We start from the raw sequence: 8,169 nt of genomic DNA, 5'->3' as shown, positions 1-8,169 counted from the left end.
GCCTTCCAGCAGATATCTGGCTTCCGTAGAGAAGCAAACCTAGAACAACTTTTTAAAAAGGAAAAAAAAAAGCATACCTAATATCAAGGGACTTAGGATCTCTCTGACAAAGCTTAAGTATTTAAAATTTGACCTCAGTTCTGCAAAGGCCAACTGGTGGCAATGTCCATCAGGGAATGTGTTTGAAGAAGATTAACATTTCCCATGGAAACATTAGGGTGGCAGTTAAGATGCATATTATTAGAATTTGTTTTTATCTGTACAAAAACATTGATGAAAGCACTTGCTGCTTCCTAGTGAGGAAATTGTTTGTGTCGGCTTCACCCTTTAAAAATGGGGGAGAGGAGGGGAAGGCAGATGAAGGTAGTCCTAGAGGGAGGGCAGTCTGATGTGCCTTGGTCATTTGGGCTGGGTTGGGTGGGATGGAGGAGTGGTTGTGACCCTGTTATAACTTCTAAGTCTGCAGTCTCTGTGCTTTATGATTTCTTGGGGGTGGGGGGAATTTGGGTGGAAAATAAAGGATCTAGGAAGCTTCAGAAAGCGCTTTCTTGTGGCTACAGCCAAAGGGACTGCTTCATGGGCTATTAAAGAGCAGCTTTGGAAAGGCTATTAGGGCTGAATGTACATGTTTAACCTGGGCAGCTGCAATGTGTGTGCTGTATGTCAGAGCAGAGATGTACCACGCTTGGAGTGTCAGTGCAGGGATTGCCAAGTCAATGTTCCTGCAGCCTCACAATAGGTACAAGGAGCAGCGATGAATCCTCTGTTTGTGCTACAGGCATTGTATTTTGTATCTATAATAATTTGGTTACTTAAGTTTCTTTTTATGTCCAGCAAATGAGTGTTTGTTTCAAAGAAAATAGCACCAGTGTGTGGCAGTTTAGGCTAGGCAGAGATACTGCTGATCTACTCTTCCTAATATTGTAAAACAGCCGTCCAGCTCACCACTAAGACAACAGGGACCAAATTAATTTCTGGCATAAGCTAGTAAAACCTGCAGAAAGAAGCCAGCATTGATTTGAACCCGGGTAACCAGTGGATGTTGTTCTTAGCATCATGGGTACAGTGTGAATGCTTTCATTCACCTCTGACGCTGGATGCATGGAGAACTTCCTCTTCAGGCTCTGGGTTAGCTTATGATGGCTGCCGAAGCCCTGCTCCCTGCTTTGCAGGCTGGTGATGCCATGTACAAGGTTGGTTCCTTCTGCTAGTCCCTGCTCACCTCCTGGTATGAAGTCTGCACTTCTCTGCCCCACTGCCAGCTTTGGTGGGGTTTTCCACCTATGTACCCCGCAGGCTGCTGTGGAAGGACTGCAGAGACTCCTTACATAGCTCCTGCTGGTGGTCATCAACTAAAATGAGTGGAGAGAGCAGATTTCTCCAGGAACAAAACATGGGGAGATCTTTCCCATTAAATGGGAAATACCCTGCATGGAGTTGACTCTTACCCTGTATTTTCTTTTTGGTTGCAAGTGTAGGGCATTTGAACAGAAGAGGAGACTCAACAGCTGTCTTCAAGACAATGACCAGCTTCTTCCACTGTTAATAAAATAGGGGATAAAGTGAAGGCAGCCTTGATTCTTCTAAAATGTTGTAACGAGATCGTCACTGCTGCAGTAGGAATTTTTGCAAACACCAGTGCCTACATTCTTAAGCCTTTTTAAAATATTTGTGGGGTTTGGGTTAGCTTTTTTTAACCATCCAAATCCAGAAGTGAAGAGTCAGGCATTGCAGTCATCTTTTTTGTATTAAACTTGTTTTTGTAGAATAAGTTTCACTGGCTTGGTGCTGTTTATATGTTCAGTTTAGCTCTGTAAATCAATATATAAAATAAATTTATTACAAATAATTTGTTACCTTTATTTTTATTGAGGAGTCACAGATTGTTCCAAGAGCTTTCGCTCAGGCAGATCAAATAGATCCTGCGCCAGAGAGCTCACAGTTTCTAAGAATAAGACCGAAGATGGCATGGGAATTGCATGACAGCCTAATGAGACAACGTGGATCCTTGTGACGCTCGGTGATCTCGGCGCAATAGCCAGCAGTCTGAAGTGTTTGGTTGCAAATTAAATCTGTTTTGGGAATAGTTGGCATTAAGCAGAGGTGTGTATGAAAAGCAGTTAGCTTGTTTAGCTGCATTTTGTAGAGATTGATGGCTTGGAGGGTTGTGAAACTGTAAATATTAGTTTAGCAGGTGGATCAGTATTCCTGTGGCCCATAATAAAGCAGTTATTTAAAGCAGGGAATGGGATGGTGCAATAACTCTGTGGTAAGTGAATGAGGGTGCCTCAAGCTTCATGTGTTTTGCACTCATTCTCTGAAAGGCAGATCCCTTGCACGTTGGGTGTCTGAAGTCAACAGCTGCTGCAGAAAATCTTGACTCTGGTCCAAGCTGCTGATCCTTTGTGTTGTGGCATCCTCAGGCTGTGGTTAGCTCGCCTGTTTTTTGGGACATGATGTGAAGTGCCAGGTGATGGTATAGGAAGACTGGGAAGTAATGACGGAAGTGTTGGATACAGTGCTGGAGTGGGATGGATGTCCCTTCCTGCCCTTGCTCCCAGGCTGTTGCTTGTCATGGACACATCGCTTCCCTCCTTGTGTCCCAAGGGTTAATACGCTTTAAGCAAGGCTATTACAAAGCTCTGTAAAACAGGGGGATATGGGTCATGGAAAAAGGTAAGAAGTCAAGTCTTAGTCTATTTACCAGATCCCCAAGGCTTCCAAGGTTGCCTGGTGAGTAGAAGACACATAAGCACGTCTTGATGACAAGTCTGACTTGACTTTATGGTTTGTTTCCTTGAGTGTTTTCAATTCCTCTCTTACCTGAGTGTCAGTGACTCAGGATATGTGCTACTGCGACTCTCAACTTCTTCAAAGTCTACTCCTGAAACTGCACGAGTAGTCCGTGAATCATCATTGTGTAACTTCTGTGGACATGGTTGACTCACTCATGTTTGGCTAGAGAAATGTTTAATTAATTTCATAATGTAGGTCTGGGTGACAAAGGGGGAGATTTCCACCAGCACAGGAGGAGGTTGGCTCCGTGGCTGCCGTGGAAGTTGGTGGGAGCTGGCTACTTCCTCTTTGGTGTTGAGTTGTTGCTAAGGTATGGGAACAAAAGGGAATGCAAGGGTAAATCTCTCCTCTGAACCTGCACTCCTGTTCAGATGCTTTTACCCAGTGTAGGTTGCTAAGTTACAGCTGATATATATTCAAGGTAAGGAAATAGTCTTCAGTTTGGTGTAATTACATGTGCCAGAGGATGTTTGCTTTCAACCAAGCTGCCATGATGTTTTCTGTGATAGTCTTCCCCGTGTCCCTTCTTTCATTTGCTATCTTGAGAGCAGAGACTAGTTTCATGCCACCCTGACTGCGAAGCTCCTGCTTGCTCTGTACAAACTGTATTGATAATTTCTGTGGTACTAGCAGTTTTCCCAGAACCCCAGGTCCATTCAAAGAAGACGGAATAGCTGTGTTCTTCATCCCCCTGCCCTGCTCCCCTTACAACTTGCATTCGCTCAACCAGAGTTGCTAACATCCCCCTCCCACTTTCTTGCAAAGTATTAAGTTTCTATAAATAAATTCTCCAACGGTGGTCTGATAAAGCCATCGCATCCCCTTACTGTCAAAAAGGAAAATATGTACCAACAAGGAATCTAAAATAAAATTTGCCCTTTATCTTTTCATTTCCTGCTTCCATTTAAAGCCTTTCACATTAAATGTTTTGTCTCCTGCTGACATGACAGCTGATGCTGTGCTTTATTTATGGGGCGCAGAGGCAGGGCTCTGTGCCAGTTCTCCTGGAAAGATCAACGTGAACCGGAGAAGAAAAAGCACGGCCAGTGAGTCCTGCCTGAAGGCGTCTCCCTCCGGCACAGCCCCTGTCCGAAGCAATCACTCCCCAATGCCTGCCCTGGGATTTCCACCATGACTTCATTCAACCTTTAAAGAACAGCCTCCGGGTAGGTGATGCAAAAGGTTTTTGTGCACATTAATAAATGGACCCTCGCTACAGCAGAGAGCGAGGTGTGAGTCCTGTCCGCACCTCCCTACCCCACAGAGGGCTGCCAGCAGCTGCAGAGCGGACTCCAACAAAGGGACCAGACCCCTGTGCTAACCTCAGAGCAGCACGTTATTTTTGTAGGAACGCTTCTGTAAGGCTGGTGAGATCTGATGCAAAGCCCGCGGGTGGCTTTGAATTGGCTCTCCAAAATGAGGAGAACCCCAGTGGGTTGTGGAAACCTTGCTTGGCTTCGAGCTTGTCTCACCCAGGAGCAGAGCGTGGGCTCTGCGCCGTGGGAGCCCCCCATGCTCCCCCTTCCCCTGGCAGAGCAGCGGCTGCCCGGGGACGTGTTCTCCGGTGGCAGGAGGACACGGGAGCCTCCGCTGATCTCCCCTCTGACGGAGGAGACCACCTGCCCTGGGTCACTTCGCAGCGACCTGCTGTAGGGCCAGCTTCTGTGTTTATATCCCGGCTCCAAAACAGCTCCCGGGATCCAAACAGCAACAGTGGAGGAAAACACCCTAGGGTGGGGAGGAGCTGCTGGCGGGGGGGCTGGGAGCAGGGCTGGGCTTGCAGGGTGCAGCTGAGCCACTCCCGTGTAAAACAGCTCAGAAATGGGATCCCCGTACTCCCTCCGGGAAAGCAGCTCCTGCTTTGCTCCCAGGTGGAATCCCAAAGGTGTCACCAGCAGCAAGGACACCTCCACAAGGGTTTACTTGTGTTTGCCAGCTGGTGGGTGAGGCTCCAGCACCCATCAGCAGCACGAAGGGCATTTCCAGCCCCGGGGCTGGCTTGGGGCAAGAGAGTGACCCAGCCTGGCCTGGGGGGTGGCTGTCCTGGTGTCACCGTGCCGTGGCTGCAGGTCCCGTCTGGGACCGCTGCATGCCTGGGGAGAGAACGGAGAATAAAACGGCAAAGACATAAGGATGGTCCAAAGCCTTTGGAGGTGGGACGGGGAAAAACCTGCACCGTAGGTGTCTGTGCAGGAGGGGAAAGGACGGGCGCAGCACAACGGGGTCGGTGCCAGCTCCCTGCGTGTCCTCAGCAGTTTTTGTTGTTTTTCTTCAATGTCCAAGTCAGTCACACAGTTATATTCCAGCTCTCCCGCAGATATAAATTTAGTCCTTTAATATGAGAAGGGCCCCACACAGGTCATGTCAGGATGAGGCTGGGTGGTGCTGAGGTTACCCGGGAGCTGGGGACCTGGCAGTCCTGGCTCACTCGAGGCTTGGCCTCCACTTTTTTAATGACAGCTTGCCCACCCTGCCCCAAGTCCGTGTCGGGCTGGAAGAGGTTTGGAGTCAGGACCGAGGCTGCAGCCTGCAGGCTGGCCAAGGGTAATAATATCTTTGTGCCCGTAATTAGTTCCTAATTAGCATAGTTTTAATATGAGACAGGGTTGCTCTCGGAGTGCTCTGCTTTTTACAAGAGGCTGAGTAATTGCCTCTGCGGCTCTGTGGCTGCTCGGCAGCGGCAATCAGCCCAGCTGCCTGCGCGGGGACCCCGCAGCCGCTCACGGGCTCTGGCTTGGGCATTCTCCGTGTGCTTGTTTTAATGGAGCGATAACTGAAAAGGACACGTCTCTTGGCCCGGCAATACGCCCGACATAAAAATGAGATTGCTTCAATTAACACATGCATTAAAAATACATATGATATCTAGCAGGACGGGTTTCTGCAAAGGAGAAAGGTGTGCACCGGTGATGTGCCGCAGCAGCCGGACACTCGTGCTGGGCAAACTGGGGCCACAGGGCAAACCTGGGTGCTCGGTCCTGCCTCTCGTTGAGCCCAAGGGACCCCCCCTCCCCCCCCAGCATGGGCCTGGCCCCCCTCCTACCAGCTCAATAATGATTAGATTTAAAGCCTGACGTGTTTGGGGATTGCATACTGGCTTGGCTTCTCTTTGCAGGGGCTTTTGGAGCAATGCGCTATAGCGCGTGAAGGACAGAGTAAGGGATGTCGGGACTGCTTGCCTGTGCCACCCTCATGGTGGGCACAGTGAAGGTGAGCTGGCTTGGAGACCTGCTCTGCCCCATCCGTCCTGGAAAAGGAGGAGGGAACACCAAGACCAGCCTCACTTGGGGGACAGGAGAAAGGAGAAGCAGATGCTGGGAACCAGCGTGTTCCTGCTGCTGGGACGGTCCGTGATGCTGAGCGGCAGCCCACAGGCCATCGTCCTACGATGCTGAGCCCTTTCCAGACACGCAGGAGAGCCAGCTGGTGCCTGCAGTGATCGCCCCTGGCTTGCTGAAAGGCAAGAGGTGCTTCAGCCGTGGGACAGCTCTGGGCTGTCACCGGTACCCCTGTCCCAGAAGAGCCAGGAGGTTTGGTGGTAAGCCTAGCAGGGACCACAGCCCCGGTGGGATGGAGAAGGCAGCAGCCGGGTCTGGGTCTGCACCGGCATCCCCAGCTGTGACCAAAGCCCCAGGTCTGGGCTCGCTCTTCCTCGCTCTGCTGCCTCTTAAACTGAAAACCTCTGTCTCTCACCAGGGATACCTTATCAAGTGCGAGTTCTCCACAACCCCACAGCAGCGATGTTTAAGGATAACCTATAGCTCAGCTGTTCGGCCAAGGGGATGCAGTCAGGGATGACATGGTGGAGAGGAGGAGGAGGGGAACGTGTTCCCCACGGCCGAGCAAGGGACCCTGGCTGGAAAATTCGCTCAGTCTCCCCCAGCCCTGTGTTTTTTACTCCCAGTCTGTCCTCTGCTCTGGCCTCCAGCTGCTCCAGGGCCGTCGTGGTGCAGGTGATGCCAAGCAGAGACAAATTGTGGCTAGGGACGTTTCACCCCATCGCTGGAAGGCAGCAAGGTACCTTAGGGGAATTTATACCCCGAGTTTTTGAGACTTCTGTTGCATTTTGCTGAGACTAGCCAATGGGTTCAGAAGTTGTTGACAGGGAATGCACCACGGCTGGCCTTGCAGAGCACCCACGTCAGCTTTTTTCCCTTCAGAAACCAAGCTTTTTTTTAAAAAAAAAAAAAAAAAAAAGCACTTTCCAGCATAAAGCAGAGTGAAGTCAGGGCTCAGGAATCAGGGTCTTTGTTTCATCCTTGTCTTTTATCTTGGCCTCTGCCTCCCACCATCAGTTCGATCCCTCTGGTCTTCGTGAGCCTGTTCTCTCCCCTCCAGTTAGCGAGAATTACCACGTCCATCAATCGTTATCTCAACAGTGAGATTTTCTTCCCAACCTCCTGCCGTTTTGCTGCAAAGCCCTCCCAGCACCTTTCCTATTGCAGCCCGCAGGGCCCCAGGCATGGACTCTGCTTTGCTAATGTCCTGAAGTTATCACTGGGGACTGGTCTGGGTCTCCAGGGATGGGGGGATGAGAATGGGAACCACCCCGTCTTGTCCTGGGGAATGCCTGGATCCCCTAAATAATATATGGGTCCTGTCTTCCTGGGATGCACGGGCTGGTGCGGCATGTCCGGAGCACGCCTGCCCTCGGCAAACGCTGGAGAGGATGCCCAGAAGCGGGTGGAGGGGGACACATGCTGTCCTTGACTCACTGGAGGAGACAATTCGGCCCTGGCAGGAAGCTCCCTGGGACTTTTCCATTCCCCCCACCAGTCCCAAAGCACCGGGGTGTCGGTTTTCCCTGCACGAGGCTGTTGGCAGGGTCCGGGCTGGGTGGCTGCGTGCTCTGCTCCCTGATCCACTCCCCCGCTGCCCAGCTTCGGGCAAACCCTGGTCTCGCCTTATGCCTTGCTCCCCCTTGCCGTAAATAACTTTTCTTTGCCAAACCCCTTTAGCTCAGCGGCTCGGTCTGTCCCACAGCATCCCAGCTCCTCTTGCCACCTCCCTCCAGCAATGGCAGCCCCTCTGCCCTGTCCTCCCCCGCATCACCCCAGCACGTTCCCCCCACGCAGGGAGCAAAGGGCCGATGGATTTCTTTGCTTGGAGCTCTGGGAAGCCGGTATCCATCTCGCTCCCACTGTCATCCCCCTGTCCTCTCCTGCAGGGAGGTGATAAACACCGGTGGGGCTGAGCTGGGTTGGGGGGGAGCTTTTGCAGGTGGTACGGTGGAAAACAGGCTGGAAAAAAGCAACAGTTGTTTTTCTGGACAGACTATTGCACAAGGGGGCTGGAACATGGCCGCGCTTTCTGGAAAGCCTACCACATGGCTGGCCCCTTCTCCCTTCATCCTCAACCCTCTCGCACACGCGG

The sequence above is a fragment of the Buteo buteo genome, chromosome 23 (assembly GCF_964188355.1).
Source record: "Buteo buteo chromosome 23, bButBut1.hap1.1, whole genome shotgun sequence".
Taxonomy (NCBI): domain Eukaryota; kingdom Metazoa; phylum Chordata; class Aves; order Accipitriformes; family Accipitridae; genus Buteo; species Buteo buteo.
This window is presented reverse-complemented; position numbering follows the sequence as displayed.